This window comes from Tursiops truncatus, chromosome 13, assembly GCF_011762595.2.
Source record: "Tursiops truncatus isolate mTurTru1 chromosome 13, mTurTru1.mat.Y, whole genome shotgun sequence".
Taxonomy (NCBI): Eukaryota; Metazoa; Chordata; class Mammalia; order Artiodactyla; family Delphinidae; genus Tursiops; species Tursiops truncatus.
The window spans coordinates 21,462,817-21,480,879 of NC_047046.1; the positions used below are offsets into that span (position 1 = coordinate 21,462,817).

General features: G+C 40.1%; 1 protein-coding gene across 2 annotated transcripts in view; it reads right to left on the reverse strand.

The window, feature by feature from the left end:
• TTC28 (tetratricopeptide repeat domain 28) overlaps nt 1-18,063 on the reverse strand; it is a 596,541-nt gene that overhangs the window by 403,352 nt on the left and 175,126 nt on the right. The gene's annotated exons all lie outside the window — the stretch shown is intronic.

An 18,063-nucleotide genomic window follows, 5' to 3' on the forward strand; every position in this document is an offset into this window, starting at 1 on the left:
TTCATTCAGCTTCTATAAAAATGATTCCATCCTATTTAAGGAGACACATCTCCAAATACAATGTAATTCTATTATTTGTCATCCAACATGTTTAGTAATTCTTCTCTCACCATGAGGCTACTTTGATAGCTGGGAATTGATGGGTAGTGTAAGCTACTAGAATACTAACTGATGAACATAATAATAGCAACTGATGTACCATCACTCCATTGTTTCAACAATATTTAACTTATTAATGTCAGAGTTCTATAATGCATTGGCAGGACTGGCTGATGTGGATGATTATAAGCAGATTGGACACTAACTATATCAGATATATTGTAAATGTCATTAAAATACCCAAAACAGTTAACTAAAACAAATTACTTTTGAGATTTTTTTCTAAGACTGAGAATCTGAAATTCAATGGTGAAATCATTGTCTTTTAAAAAATAATAATATTAACAAATATAGTTAAGCCATGATATGCATAATAGCTACACACCAACCTTATTACCTCTCTGCTCAATAAAACTATTAAGTGCCTATGATTCAAGCACCTATTATTTGCCAGCCCCTGTTCCAGATGCTAGAAATATGAGTAAGAGGCTATCCCTGCTCTTGAAATTACATACTGCAGGCAGCAGTCACAAATAACACCAATACTCTGTATATGTCCTAACATATCCAAATCATTCTGCACAGCTTAACTTGGATATCCTACTAACATGGAAGTTCAATAAATTCCAAACTAAATTCATCAATCTACCCCCAAATCAGTTTCTCTTCCCAGCTTTCCTATATCTGTCCATAGCACTGTCATTCTTCCAGGATCACAAACTAAAACCTTAATTAACATCATTCCTATGTCTAATCTATCACGAAGGCCTTTCACTTCTTTCTTAAACATTGCTTTCAAATTCTTACTGCTGCTATCTGAGGCTGGAGCCTCACAAAACAAACATATATTAAGTCCCAACTAGGTGCAAAACATCATGTAGGATAGAAAGGTATAAAACTAAGTCCCTATGCTAGAGGAAGTTACAAAGACGTTAGGACAGAGCTGAAGACCTATAAGAGGACAATCAGACGTTGCGTTGGTCAGTTGAACAAATGAATTACGTGGTAAGTAGCATTCCAGGAGATGGAAGGAGAAACCATTGTAAACAGGGATGGTCAAGGAAGGTGTCACAAAGGAATCTGAAGTAGAAATTCAGTCAAATGCTCTACCACTGAGCTATACAGAGGAGATACAACTCATTCTAGAGCCAAAAGCCAAGGTCCTTACCACAGGCAGTAACGTTCTTCAGGATCTGGACCCGTCTACCTCTCAGAACTCATCTCTTACCCCTCTTCCACTCCCTTTCTCAGCCCCTGCCATACTGGCCACCTCACTGTCCCTTAAATATATCAAGCATATATGTGTTGCACCCTCTGCCTGAATCACCCTTCCTCCAGATACCCTCTTGGATCCCTCCCTTAGTTCCTTCAGTTCAAATATCATATTAGAAAGGCTGTCTCTCATCATTCCTTCTAAAATAATAGCACTATGACTGTTACCTTCTATCTTCCTTACCCTGCTACATTTACTTCATAGCCTTTATGACATATATTTTATTTATTAAATGTCTTATATCCCCAAGAATATAAATTCCAAGGGAGCAGGGACTTTACTCTGTATAATATCAACACTCAGTGAACAGTGCCTGATACAATAAGCAATCATTAAATATTTGTTGAGTGAAATAATGAAAGAAAAAGAAAAGGGAGAATAGTGTGAGCAAAGGAGGCAAGCCCATACAAGATGTATTCAAGATACAAAATATATTGACCTGCCTAAAATATAAGGCTTAAGAATGAGAACATTAGAGGCAGAAACTCTGTCTTGTTCAGCTTTGTAATCCTCAGTGCCCAGCATAGTGCCTGGCACAGCAGACGTGTTCAATATTTATGGGATAAAAGAATGAAGGGAGGGTAGAGATTGAATGATGAATGAGGGAAATTCCATTCCATTCCATTCCATATAAAGTAAAAGATACTTTGGCAAGGTATGTTGGAACCAAATGGTAGGGAACACTGTAAGGCAAAGAAATTTGGACTTTATCCTGTAGGATGCAGGGCATTAAAGGTACTAAGAGTAGTCAAGAGGCATGACTGAAGCAGCATTTTTAAGCAATCTAATATAACAAAATATTAACCATGATTTTATGAGGCTGTTTTGTATATAAACCTTTGGATTTTTAAATTATGTGCATAATTAAAATGCTTATAATGATAATTTGACAGATATGATAGATATCAAAACTGAAATTCACAGGAGTTAACTGACCCCTTCAATGCCACCCAGCAAGTCAATGGTAATGGAAGGACTAGAACCCAAGGCTTAAAAACCAACGCCTGAGTGATGGGGGCAGGAACCTACAATTGCTTAGAGGTCAAGATAAAAGTTTTTATTTTTTACTCTGCCTCTAACTTGCTATACAACAAAAATTATCAGAAGGGCAAGGCAGATGACATGAATAAATGAAACAGAGTCAGGTGTAAGATAAAAGGGAATTGTAAGGATTGTAAATCTGGAGAAAGATAAATCATGTAAAAGAGGGAATTGCTACATGCTACATAATGCTAGTCAATTGATGTCATACAGGAATATCAGTCCAACAGTGCCAGATCCTCTAAATTTTCATGAGAAGCTAAAATTTTCCTGATTTTAATTGTTTGCTCAAAAGTTTTAAAGCATCCTAACAGGCCAAACAAAACATGCCTGTAGGTCTAAATTCCATCTGCAAGTCATAATTTGTGACTGTTGATTTAACCACTCAAGGCTTCACTTTCCCATATGTAAATTAAGAGACCTACATGGTTCCTAATCTATGGGGTGGTTTTTTGAGGGCATCTGTGAATCCATATGCATACCACGCATGGTCTGTGGACTGAAGAGCAATCTCCCATGCTCAGATGTTGTTGGACTTAATAAAAGACAAAGTTACTTAAATTGGGGGAGAGGGATTCTGAGAACAGTGGACTGTAACAAAGGAAACAGAGGAAATATATTTATGTTTCGACATAATCTAAGACTTCAAAGTGAAGTTTTAAACTGGTTTTCAATTTTTTAGGTATATTTCCTTTGGGTCACTTATTTATATGGCATTTCTTTCCCTGCTGACTGGTGAGTGTTTCAGCTTTCATTTAGTAGGTACACTTGAAAGAAGACCATTACCTAGAAGCCTGTAAATATGAATACTATATTAAATCATCTTGCTTTTTTCTTTGTGCCTTTGTTTATTTATTTTGCTTATGCCAAACTGACTTGGTAATTATATCTGAAATGTTTATAGAATTACTATTATACCAGTATACTTTCTCCCTTAGAAATTATTTATATAGAGGCACCAAGCTAACACAGCTCAAAATGCTGTAATTTAGCTTATTGTTTCAAAGATACAATGTCAACAGTAAGAACACAGTTTCTCAGATATGCAGCTACTAAAAGGCGTTTGTACCACTCCATTTTTAAACATAGCACTTTGCAAATCACTTCCCTAAAGGGAGATACTGTAAAACAGTCTATTAAAGCAGTATTTTCCTCAATAACTTCTTGTCTATTCAAATCTGAACAAAAGCAAGAAAGAGGAAATGAATGGAGAAAACACACCTTTTTTCATTGTTGTGAATTTCTTCAAGATTTCCTAAGGAGTGATATGTCTGACATTGATCACAGGGTAAATGCCCAGAAAAGCTAGTTTCATAGTTATTTACATTTATTGGGTTTTAGAATATTAAACTCAATGTAAAACAGTATTTGGAAAATACATTAATTTTCCCAAAGACCTCTAAATTATTTTCAAGTATTTAAAGAGATATTAGGAAATAAAGGGACAAAAGTGGAAGCATATTTGAGACCAAAAAATTTGGCCTCATTAGTGATATTTCACACAATTGGGTGCTTTCAGAATATTAAAGGTCTTGCTTTGCTAAAAAAAGAAAACTAAAATAACCTGTTGCATAAGAATTCTGCCACACAGCAAAGTAGATGTAGAACCATGCTCCCATTCCTTGGGAAGTAAACTGTTCTACAACATCCAGGAAAAATCACCTCTAACTTTATCCACCTCACTTCCTTCCACTCTATCAGACAGTGTCAGACAGGCTGAAGCCCAATCCTGTAAATTCAACACATATTGACTGAGTACTCATTCTATACAAGGGACTCTACTAGGTACTGTGAAAGGAGACAAAAATAAATCAGATGATTTTTGCCCTTAAGGACAGAGCAGTCTTGTAAGGTTGAAGGAGAAGACAGGTACACAACTAATAAAAATAACAATAACAATAGCAGCTAACCCTACTGATCCTGCCATTCATCTGACTTTGAGAACCCAAGTTCTTAGCACAAGCTAAGTGCTAAAAGAATGAAATAATTGGGCTTCCCTGGTGGCGCAGTGGTTGAGAGTCCGCCTGCCGATGCAAGGGACACGGGTTTGAGCCCCGGTCCGGGAAGATCTCACATGCCGCGGAGCGGCTGGGCCCGTGAGCCATGGCCGCTGAGCCTGCGCGTCCGGAGCCTGTGCTCCGCAACGGGAGAGGCCACAACAGTGAGAGGCCCGCGTACCGCAAAAAAAAAAAAAAAGACTATGGGAGCCCTAAAGAGTAATTAATTCTGACTGTGGTAACAGAGACAGGTTTTACAGAAGAGGTGGCATAGTATCCTTTCAACAAGCTGAGACAATGTTTGGGGAGGAATGTGCCAGACTGAAGGAAAAGAGCATGAGCCAAAACATGGACGTATGAAAAAATGGGCCACATTAGCAAGTCATCTCACAGATCTGACACATATAACACAAGGCAAGGAAGGCACAGTGGACTTAAGGTTAGAGGGCTGTGAATGCTATTACCTTAACAATAATAATAATAACTATCATCTGTTGAGTATGTGCTAAGCATTGAAGTCTTTTATATATTTTTTTTATTCATTGATTCTTCCTAACACCTTTATGAGGAGGAACTATCATTATGCCCATTTTACAGGAGAGGAAATTAAGGCTAAAGGGTTAAGTAAATTCCCAAAGAATCATGGCTAGAAGAAAGGAAATTGGAGTCAAACTCCAAAGCCTTGTTATTAATCCCTGACTTAGAATACAATGATGAGCAGCACAGGGTTTTAATCAAGGCATTAGCAAATCTATTTGAGTTTTATGCTAACTCTGGAAGTACTGTGAAGGACAGGAAGAATATGAGAACAATAAAGACAGGAAGGCCAAATAAGTTTCTATTACAAAAGATCAATAAGGGATGAAGAGGTCTTGAATTAGGGCAGCATAAGCGGAAAAAGGCCCTTCTTGAGTGACATTTCACAAGTAGAACAGGTCCTAAGAACTTGTTACATGAAAGAGACAGAGAAGGAAGTATTTAAAGATGATCCCCAAATTTTTCGTCATCTTTTAGAAAAAGAGATACCCTACTAACTAAAATATGGATCACAGAAAGAACAGGTAGGTACTAAATTTAGTTTGAGACTTATAGGTCCGAGGTAGTGGTAAGAGATACACAGGAATGTAAAGTAGGTAGGTGGAAGGATTGTCTGGAGGTAAGGATATATATCTATGTCTACAGCTATAGCTATAAAGAGATTTGTGGGTCATTCACATAATGGTGACATGTATAAAGCTTTGGTGTAAAAAGAAAAAAATACAACATAATTCACTGCTCAGTTGGGATGGGTGGGAGACCTACCCAGTTTCCTGAGGCAGCAATTTTTATTTGGCTAATAATGCCTGGTTCAAACCTTAGATCCACCATATACTAGCTGTGTGACCCTGGATTAATTCATTTTTCTGTACCTCAATTTCCAACTCTGTAAAATGGAGATAATAATAGCAACTATCTAAGTATGGTTGTTGGGAGTATGAAACTATATATGTAATTATACACATATATAATATAACCTGTATATAATGCTATATGTTTAGCATTGTTGTTATTGTGGTTGTTTTACTATGCTAACCCTAATTTTTTTCTCTTTCTTCATCATACCATGGATTTTGTGTTGATTATATATTAAGGGCCACAACCTGCCAGAACTAATCTTTATGTGTTTCAGTGGTAAAATCATTTTTCTAATGGGATTTCTGTTCATAACAGAGCAACTGGGACCAGGCTTACTCTCCTGGCGTAACTAGAAAACTGGATAAAATACAGGAAAAACACTGTTTTCGTACTGTTTCAGACAACAACATGCACACAGTACTATGAACCTTGAGAGAAGCAAAACAAATGAGGTAACCCCTATGATCACCCTGGATTTCTGCCTGGAGGCACTTTCCGGACCACAGAGCAGGAAGGGGATCCTAAGCAGAGCACAATGGTCGTGAGGAGACAGAGTTCAGTTTGAGGAAGCCAACGAAGCTGGAACATTCCGGGTAGAGAAACGGAGAAAATGAACTCTAAGGGGGCTACGTGGACAGGTGCTCCAGAGATCAACACAGGGGCTTCTTGAGTTCTGGTTGAATACAACGTTGCCCAATGTAGGGCAAAACTCCACAAGGCTAAGTGAAGGGAAGCTGTAAGCACAACAACTATCAGAACTCTCTAGGGCTGCAAGTCTTTCAAGTTCCAATAGCCAGAGTGGAGGGAATACCTGGGACATTCAGTAGAGACCTCAGAAAAGTCATTTCTTAACAGAAGAGGTTAACTAAAATATACTGTAAACTCACCCTAACAAAGCTTAAAAACAAATCTTGAAAAAAGCACATTTAATCTACAAGTAACTTAACTATCTGGCAGAACAAAGTTCAATACTCTTTGAAGGAAGACAACAAAATCTAGCACTCACTGAAGAAGTCCAGCATTCAGTCATTTTCCAATGAAGCTTATTAAAGGACATGGGCACTAGCCTGGAAATACTTTGTTATCTCTTTGGTAAGCAATTAATCTTTTTTCTTAAATTTTATTTTATGTATTTATTTATTTATTTTGGCTGTGTTGCGTCTTCATTGCTGCGTGTGGGCTTTCTCTAGTTGCAGCGAGCAGGGGCTACTCTTCGTTGCAGTGCGCAGGCTTCTCATTGCGGTGGCTCCTCTTGTTGCAGAGCTCAGGCTCTAAGCATATGGGCTCAGCAGTTGTGGCTCGCAGGCTCTAGAGCACAGGCTCAGTAGTTGTGGCAAACAGGCTTAGTTGCTCCGTGGCATATGGTATCTTCCCGGACCAGGGCTCGAACCCGTGCCCCCTGCATTGGCAGGCAGATTCTTAACCACTGCACCACCAGGGAAGTCCTAATCTTCCATCTTAAGAATACTATGACTGTGTTACAATTTTCTCATATAGATCAGATCAATGGACTATAATATTCTGGGCTACAATCTTGTTACTTCTCTCTACCAGGTAGCCATAGCTATAGGGCATGTGTAATTTTTCTGTTATATAATTTATCAATCTGGGAGAAACTTCAGCATATGTTATCTTTAGTTAAAATTTAGAGAATTTATCTGGAGTAAATTCAGTGGTCAGATATTTGGGGCAGAATATACAGCTTTGGGTTTATGAACCTTCTTAAAGGAATCCTGAATGTGCAAGGGTAGTAATTACATGTGTGTTTTAATACATTAAGGTTTACTTAATAAAGATGGTTGAACTGGGGGCTTATTTACTTGTGTGTTTTTAACCAAAAGAGGCTATATTTCTCTGGCTATGCTTAAAAGGAACACAGGGAAAGTAGATCTCTTTTCAATCCTATGGCAGGAAACAGGCTTTGAGAAAAGAGTCAGTAGAAAAAAAATATTATTCTTGAGGTCCATTTGGAGGCACTATACTGACTTGTTGCTATGAATTTATAAGCAACCAAATGGATCACACTCACCAAATAGACACCTGTTTATGGTTGTTGAACTGCCTGGTAGCTTAACTCTCAGCCTCTGTTTTGGGGGAATTCCCCATTATCCGAGTCTTGGTGGAATGTAGGAAATATCTCTCATGACAGTAACCAAAGAGGTCAGATAATTACTTGATATCCACCACCCGATAGCTGGGATAAAAACATAATACCTCTGGCAAAGTTTTTTGCCAGAAGTTTGAAAGTGAAGCAAGTGACTCAAAGAATAATGACAGAGAGAATTTACTCTAGCAGGACCCACAGAAACATCCGGTTGCTACGGTCATCAGTGCCATGGAGCTCATCACCATATACAACATCCAGCCGCAGTGGTGGTTCCAGCTCTGGCAACCAGGATACAGCAGTTACTGTGGGCCCATTATGGCTGAAATCCAGGTACCTTTTGATTAGAAGTCACAGTTGTTTTCTGTTACTTGCAACTAAGAACCGTGGCTGACTCACACAGACACATTTGATTTTGTTTATATTGGGACACAAGTTCTTCTTGCATGAATATATACGCATGAACAGATATGTATGTACGCTGGAGAGCTCCAAGGCACAGTCTTCTGCTCTCTTTTCTGCCTATAATTACTCCCTCAGATCTCAGCTAGTCCCAAGCGTCTAAATACCATCTCTTAATTGATGACACCCATATTTATACCTCAAATTCCTACCTCTCTGAGCTCCAGACTTGTATAAATAACTGCCTATTCAACATCTTCACTAAGACATCTCAACAAAATTCTTGATTTTCCCCCAAGAATCTGGTCATTCTTCAGTCTTATTTTATCTCAATTAATGGCATCTCTATTCCTCCAGCAGCTCAGGCCAAAAACTTTAAACAGTTACCTCTGATTCCGCTCCTTTCCTCGCCCTCAACATCTAATCCAATACCAAGTCCTCAGCTCTCTACCTACAAATTCTAATTCATATCCTACAACTTCACATCACCTCTACCCCTTCTTCTTTAGCCACAGTTGTCATTAATATCAACTGGACTACTACAGTAGCTTCAATTTGCTTCCTGTGATCCAGTCTCTCTGTGTAGCCAGGATGATCTTTCAATAATGTGAATCAGATCATGCAGTTCCCTGTCTGAAACCTGCTTAAGGCTTCCCTTTGCACAAAGAATAGAAAAACAAAGCCTTTACCACGTCCCACAAGGCCCTCCCTACATCATCTAGCCTCTACCTTTCACCCTCATCTCTTACCATACTTTTTTTTTTTACATCTTTATTGGAGTATAATTGCTTTACAATGTTGTGTTGTGTTAATTTCTGCTGTATAACAAAGTGAAGCAGCTATATGTATACATATATCCCCATATCCCCTCCCTCTTAAGCCTCCCTCCCACCCTCCCTATTCCACCCCGCTAGGTGGTCACAAAGCACTGAGCTGATCTCCCTGTGCTATGCAGCTGCTTCCCACTAGCTATCTGTTTTACATTTGGTAGTGTATACATGTCAATGCTATTCTCTCACTTTGTCCCAGCTTCCCCTTCCACCCCCCCCCCAATACTTTTCCTTAACTGTGCTGTGGCTAGACCTGCCTTCTTATGTTTCCTTTATGACCTTGGTAGTTGCAGTTATGTCTGCCTGGAAATCTATTCTTCCAGAATAGATATTCCTTCTCAGTATTCAAGTCTCTTTTCAAATAATAAGTCCTCAGGGAAATCCTCCTGAACAAAATCAACTACCCTCCCCAAATTGACTACATCTCTCTTACTTCGCTTTGTTTTCTTCAAGCCACATATTACAATTTGAAATTGCATTATTTACTCATTTGATCACTATGTCACCCAACAGAATGTAAGGTCTAGGGAGTGGTATCTGTATTGTTCACCACTGTAAGTCCAGTATTTAGAACAGGTCCCAGCACATATTAAGTACTCATTAAATATTCATTCAATGAATCAGTGAAATTAATGTTGGTTATATGATAAGAATACATAGAATTTCCTTTTGCAATAAAATTTTCAGCATGGTATTTATTCATTTACCAAAGGATACTTGTAAATACATTCAGTTCTAAAAGATACACTCTCCCAGGTAACGCCAGAAGGGGCTTTTCCCGTTAAATCAGTATTACACCCTGGCCTAAGTCTGAACATGCTTAATAGAAAAAAATATAACCTTCTGAAAAATAAGCAATAATTATTCTGAAAAATAATTATTGCCCAATAATGTTTTTTATTTAAGAACTCCAGTGCTATCACTTTCTATTTTCATTTGTATTAAAGAGACTCTTACATTAACCCAAAAATGGGTAGATAAAATGATCTTTAAGATAGTTTAATAAATAAATTAAAAACACTTTGAAAACCTTAGATGAAGTACAAATCACTTGTCAAAAGTACAATCTCATTTGTCAAAACATGAAAATGAGAAAAGAGAAGACACAGAAATAACAGGCTCAGAGCTGCCAAACTGACAGGCTGTCTTAAGTGAGATAGTCAAAACATTCATATGCTAATTTTTAAAGTGCTGTCTATCTGGCCATCCATATAAAAACAAGAGAGGGCTTTTTCTTCCTATTTCAAAAGTATATGAATGGACTTCCGGGAAGATGGCAGAAGAGTAAGACGCGGAGATCACCTTCCTCTCCACAGATACACCAGAAATACATCTACGCGTGGAACAACTCCTACAGAACACCTGCTGAACGCTGGCAGAAGACCTCAGACCTCCCAAAAGGCAAGGAACCCCCCACGTACCTGGTTCGGGCAAAAGAAAAAACTAAACAGAGACAAAAGGATAGGGACGGGTCCTGCACCAGCGGGAGAGAGCTGTGAAGGAGGAAAAGTGTCCACACACTAGGAAGCCCCTTCGCGGGTGGAGACTTCGGGAGGCGGAGTGGGGGAGCTCGGGAGCCGCGGAGGAGAGCACAGCAACAGGGGTGCGGAGGGCAAAGCGGACAGATTCCAGCGCAGAGGATCGGGCCGACCGGCACTCACCAGCCGAGAGGCTTGTCTGCTCGCCCGCCGGGGCGGGCGGGACTGGGAGCTGAGGCTCCGGCTTTTGTCGGAGCGCCGGGAGAGGACTGGGGTTGGCGGCGTGAACACAGCCTGCAGGGCGTTGGTGCGCCGCGGCTGGCCGGGAGAGAGTCCGGGGAGGGGTCTGGACCTGCCGAAGAGGCAAGAGACTTTTACGTCCCTCTTTGTTTCCTGGTGCACGAGGAGAGGGGATTAAGAACGCTGCTTGAGAGAGCTCCAGGGACGGGCGCGAGCCGCGGCTAAGAGTGCGGAGCCCAGAGACGGACATGGGACGCTAAGGCCGCTGCTGCCGCCGCCAGGAGGCCTGTGTGCGAACACAGGTCACTAGCCACACGCCCTTCCGGGGAGCCTGTGCAGCCCGCCACTGCCAGGGTCCCGGGATCCAGGGACGGCTCCCCGGGAGAGCGCACGGCGCGCCTCAGGCTGCAGCGTCACGCCGGCCTCTGCCGCTGCAGGCCCGCCCCGCACTCCGTGACCCTCCCTACCCCCCGGCCTGGGTGAGCCAGAGCCTCCGAATCAGCGGCTCCTTTAACCTCGTCCTGTCTGAGCAAAGAACAGACGCCCTCCGGCGACCTACACGCACAGGCGGGGCCAAATCCAAAGCTGAGCCCCTGGGAACTGTGAGAACAAAGAAGAGAAAGGGAAATCTCTCCCAGCAGCCTCAGAAGCAGCGGATTAAAGCTCCACAATCAACTTGATATACCCTGCATCTGTGGAATACCTGAATAGACAACGAATCATCCCAAATTAAGGAGCCCTGTGGATGAAAGGCTCTTGGTGCTGCAGCCAGGACTCAGTGCTGTGCCTCTGAGGTGGGAGAGCCAACTTCAGGACACTGGTCCACAAGAGGCCTCCCAGCTGCACATAATATCAAACAGCACATATCTCCGAGAGATCTCCATCTCAACGCCAGCACCCAGCTTCACTCAACGACCAGCAACCTACAGTGCTGGACATCCTATGCCAAACAACTAGCAAGACAGGAACACAACCCCACCCATTAGCAGAGAGGCTGCCCAAAATCATAGTAAGTCTACAGACACCCCAAAACACACCACCAGACGTGGACCTGCCCACCAGAAAGACAAGATCCAGCCTCATACACCAGAACACAGGCACTAGTACCCTCCACCAGGAAGCCTACACAACCCACTGAACCAACCTTAGCCACTGGGGACAGACACAAAAAACAACAGGAACTACGAACCTTCAGCCTGCAAAAAAGGAGACCCCAAACACAGTAAGATAAGCAAAATGAAAAGACAGAAAAACACACAGCAGATGAAGGAGCAAGATAAAAACCCACCAGACCTAACAAATGAAGAGGAAATAGGCAGTCTACCTGAAAAAGAATTCAGAATAATGATAGTAAGGTTGATCCGAAATCTTGGAGATAGAATGGACGATAGAATGGACAAATTGCAAGAATCAGTTAACAAGGACCTAGAAGAACTAAAGATGAAGCAAGCAACGATGAACAACACAATAAATGAAATTAAAAGTACTCTAGATGGGATCAATAGCAGAATAACTGAGGCAGAAGAACGGATAAGTGACCTGGAAGATAAAATAGTGGAAATAACTACTGCAGAGCAGAATAAAGAAAAAAGAATGAAAAGAACTGAGGACAGTCTCAGAGACCTCTGGGACAACATTAAACGCACCAACATTCGAATTATAGGGGTTCCAGAAGAAGAAGAGAAAAAGAAAGGGACTGAGAAAATATTTGAAGAGATTATAGTTGAAAACTTCCCTAATATGGGAAAAGAAATCGTTAATCAAGTCCAGGAAGCACAGAGAGTCCCATACAGGATAAATCCAAGGAGAAATACGCCAAGACACATATTAATCAAATTGTCAAAAATTAAATACAAAGAAAACATATTAAAAGCAGCAAGGGAAAAACAACAAATAACACACAAGGGAATCCCCATAAGGTTAACAGCTGATCTTTCAGCAGAAACTCTGCAAGCCAGAAGGGAGTGGCAGGACATATTGAAAGTGTTGAAGGAGAAAAACCTGCAACCAAGATTACCCTACCCAGCAAGGATCTCATTCAGATTTGATGGAGAAATTAAAACCTTTACAGACAAGCAAAAGCTGAGAGAGTTCAGCACCACCAAACCAGCTCTACAACAACTGCTAAAGGAACTTCTCTAGGCAAGAAACACAAAAGAAGGAAAGGACCTACAATAACGAACCCAAAACAATTAAGAAAATGGGAATAGGAACACACATATCGATAATTACCTTAAATGTAAATGGACTAAATGCTCCCACCAAAAGACACAGATTGGCTGAATGGATACAAAAACAAGACCCATATATTTGCTGTCTACAAGAGACCCACTTCAGACCTAGAGACACATACAGACTGAAAGTAAGGGGATGGAAAAAGGTATTTCATGCAAATGGAAACCAAAAGAAAGCTGGAGTAGCAATTCTCATATCAGACAAAATAGACTTTAAAACAAAGACTATTAGAAGAGACAAAGAAGGACACTACATAATGATCAAGGGATCGATCCAAGAGGAAGATATAACAATTGTAAATATTTATGCACCCAACATAGGTGCACCTCAATACATAAGGCAAATACTGACAACCATAAAAGGGGAAATCGACAGTAACACATTCATAGTAGGGGACTTTAACACCCCACTTTCACCCATGGACAGATCATCCAAAATGAAAATAAATAAGGAAACACAAGCTTTAAATGATACATTAAACGAGATGGAGTTAATTGATATTTATAGGACATTCCATCCAAAAACAACAGAATACACATTTTTCTCAAGTGCTCATGGAACATTCTCCAGGATAGATCATATCTTGGGTCACAAATCAAGCCTTGGTAAATTTAAGAAAATTGAAATTGTATCAAGTATCTTTTCTGACCACAACGCCATGAGACTAGATATCAATTACAGGAAAAGATCTGTAAAAAATACAAACACATGGAGGCTAAACAATACACTACTTAATAATGAAGTGATCACTGAAGAAATCAAAGAGGAAATCAAAAAATACCTAGAAACAAATGACAATGGAGACACAACGACCCAAAACCTGTGGGATGCAGCAAAAGCAGTTCTAAGGGGGAAGTTTATAGCAATACAAGCCCACCTTAAGAAGCAGGAAACATCTCGAATAAACAACCTAACCTTGCACCTCAAGCAATTAGAGAAAGAAGAACAAGAAAACCCCAAAGCTAGCAAAAGGAAAGAAATCATAAAAATCAGATCAGAAATAAATGAAAAAGAAATGAAGGAAACAATAGCAAAGATCAATAAAACTAAAAGCTGGTTCTTTGAGAAGATAAACAAAATAGATAAACCACTAGCCAGACTCATTAAGAAAAAAAGGGAGAAGACTCAAATCAATAGAATTAGAAATGAAAAAGGAGAGGTAACAACTGACACTGCAGAAATAAAAGAGATCATGAGAGATTACTACAAGCAACTCTATGCCAATAAAATGGACAATCTGGAAGAAATGGACAAATTCTTAGAAATGCACAACCTGCCAAGACTGAATCAGGAAGAAATAGAAAATATGAACAGACCAATCACAAGCACTGAAATTGAAACTGTGATTAAAAATCTTCCAACAAAGAAAAGCCCAGGACCAGATGGCTTCACAGGCGAATTCTATCAAACATTTAGAGAAGAGCTAACACCTATCCTTCTCAAACTCTTCCAAAATATAGCAGAGGGAGGAACACTCCCAAACTCCTTCTACGAGGCCACCATCACCTTGATACCAAAACCAGACAAGGATGTCACAAAGAAAGAAAACTACAGGCCAATATCACTGATGAACATAGATGCAAAAATCCTCAACAAAATACTAGCAAATAGAATCCAACAGCACATTAAAAGGATCATACACCATGATCAAGCGGGGTTTATTCCAGGAATGCAAGGATTCTTCAATATACGCAAATCTATCAGTGTGATAAACCATATTAACAAACTGAAGGAGAAAAACCATATGATCATCTCAATAGATGCAGAGAAAGCTTTCGACAAAATTCAACACCCATTTATGATAAAAACCCTGCAGAAAGTAGGCATAGAGGGAACTTTCCTCAACATAATAAAGGCCATATATGACAAGCCCACAGCAAATATCATCCTCAATGGTGAAAAACTGAAAGCATTTCCACTAAGATCAGGAACAAGACAAGGTTGCCCACTCTCACCACTCTTATTCAACATAGTTTTGGAAGTTTTAGCCACAGCAATCAGAGAAGAAAAGGAAATAAAAGGAATCCAAATCGGAAAAGAAGAAGTAAAGCTGTCACTGTTTGCAGATGACATGATCCTATACATAGAGAACCCTAAAGATGCTACCAGAAAACTACTAGAGCTAATCAATGAATTTGGTAAAGTGGCAGGATACAAAATTAATGCACAGAAATCTCTGGCATTCCTATATACTAATGATGAAAAATCTGAAAGTGAAATCAAGAAAACACTCCCATTTACCATTGCAACAAAAAGAATAAAATATCTAGTAATAAACCTACCTAAGGAGACAAAAGATCTGTATGCAGAAAATTATAAGACATTGATGAAAGAAATTAAAGATGATACAAATAGATGGAGACATATACCATGTTCTTGGATTGGAAGAATCAACATTGTGAAAATGACTCTACTACCCAAAGCAATCTATAGATTCAATGCAATCCCTATCAAACTACCACTGGCATTTTTCACAGAACTAGAACAAAAAATTTTGCAATTTGTATGGAAACACAAAAGACCCCGAATAGCCAAAGCAATCTTGAGAACGAAAGAAGGAACTGGAGGAATCAGGCTCCCAGACTTCAGACTATACTACAAAGCTACAGTTATCAAAACGGTATGGTACTGGCACAAAAACAGAAAGATAGATCAATGGAACAGGATAGAAAGCCCAGAGATAAACCCACGCACATATGGTCACCTTATCTTTGACAAAGGAGGCAGAAATGTACCGTGGAGAAAGGACAGCCTATTCAATAAGTGGTGCTGGGAAAACTGGACAGCTACATGTAAAAGTATGAAGTTAGATCACTCCCTAACACCATACACAAAAATAAGCTCTAAATGGATTAAAGACCTAAATGTAAGGCCAGAAACTATCAAACTCTTAGAGGAAAACATAGGCAGAACACTCTATGACATAAATCACAGCAAGATTCTTTCTGACCCACCTCCTAGAGTAATGGAAATAAAAACAAGAGTAAACAAATGGGACCTAATGAAACTTAAAAGCTTTTGCGCAGCAAAGGAAACCATAAAGAAGACCAAAAGACAACCCTCAGAATGGGAGAAAATATTTGCAAATGAAGCAACTGACAAAGGATTGATCTCCAAAATTTATAAGCAGCTCATGCAGCTTAATAACAAAAAAACAAACAACCCAATCCAAAAATGGGCAGAAGACCTAAATAGACATTTCTCCAAAGAAGATATACAGACTGCCAACAAACACATGAAAGAATGCTCAACATCACTAATCATGAGAGAAATGCAAATCAAAACTACAATGAGATATCATCTCACACCAGTCAGAATGGCTATCATCAAAAAATCTAGAAACAATAAATGCTGGAGAGGGTGTGGAGAAAAGGGAACCCTCTTACACTGTTGGTGGGAATGTAAATTGATACAGCCACTGTGGAGAACAGTATGGAGGTTCCTTAAAAAGCTACAAATAGAACTACCATATGACCCAGCAATCCCACTACTGGGCATATACCCTGAGAAAACCATAATTCAAAAAGAGTCATGTACCAAAATGTTCATTGCAGCTCTATTTACAATAGCCCAGAGATGGAAACAACCTAAGTGTCCATCATCGGATGAATGGATAAAGAAGATGTGGCACATATATACAATGGAATATTACTCAGCCATAAAAAGAGACGAAATTGAGCTATTTGTAATGAGGTGGATAGACCTAGAGTCTGTCATACAGAGTGAAGTAAGTCAGAAAGAGAGAGACAAATACCGTATGCTAACACATATATATGGAATTTAAAAAAAAAAAAAATGTCATGAAAAACCTAGGGGTGAAACAGGAATAAAGACACAGACTTACTAGAGAATGGACTTGAGGCTATGGGGAGGGGGAAGTGTAAACGGTGACAAAGGGATAAAGAGGCATGGACATATATACACTACCAAACGTAAGGTAGATAGGTAGTGGGAAGCAGCCGCATAGCACAGGGAGATCAGCTCGGTGCTTTGTGACCGCCTGGAGGGGTGGGATAGGGAGGGTGGGAGGGAGGGAGACGCAAGCGGGAAGAGATATGGGAATATATGTATATATATAACTGATTCATTTTGTTGTGAAGCTGAAACTAAAAAAAAAAAAAAAAAAAAAAAAGAAAGTGAGTGGAGAAGGAAGAACCAAAGGAGTCCAAACAATTATTTAAAGAGACAGGAAGAACCCAATTTCCCCCAAATTAATAGGCCATACCTCTGTTTCTTTTCATAAAAAGAAATACAATTATAACATCCTTTTGGAAGCACACATCTTGTGTCTACTATTAGATCACAGATCAAGAAAGTTTAGAACTGGAAGAAACCTGATCTATTGATACACAAGGGTCTATTCTTTAGAACTACCCCAGATGGACAAAAACCTGCCATCTGCTCCATGGGTACCAAGATCTAGTTTGCAGCATTTCTTCAGAAAAAGCATGTCGGGGGGAAAAAGTCTCTCTCTTTTTTTAACAACAACAACAACAACAACGACAAACAGGGCTTCCCTGGTGGCGCAGTGGATGGGACTCCGCCTGCCGATGCAGGGGACACGGGTTTGGGCCCCGGTCCGGGAAGATCCCACGTGCCGCGGAGCGGCTGGGCCCGTGAGCCATGGCTGCTGAGCCTGCGCGTCCGGAGCCTGTGCTCCGCAACGGGAGAGGCCACAACAGTGAGAGGCCCGCGTACCACACAAAAAAACAAAAACGAAAACAAAAATCAAATATGCTCTCTGAGGACAGGGACCCTTCTTTCTTTCCCTACTATATCCTAGTTGACAAGCACAGTACCTGGCCTATGGCAGGTGCTCGATTCATATTAGCTGAATGAATTAATGTGTAGTTTATTTAAGGATCTTCACCATAACCATTATATTTTGAATGGAGAATTTCTTTTTCAAGAGTCCCAAAACAAGTTTTTGGAAAGGCCTTTCCTCCCTCCCTCCCTCCCTCCCTCCCTT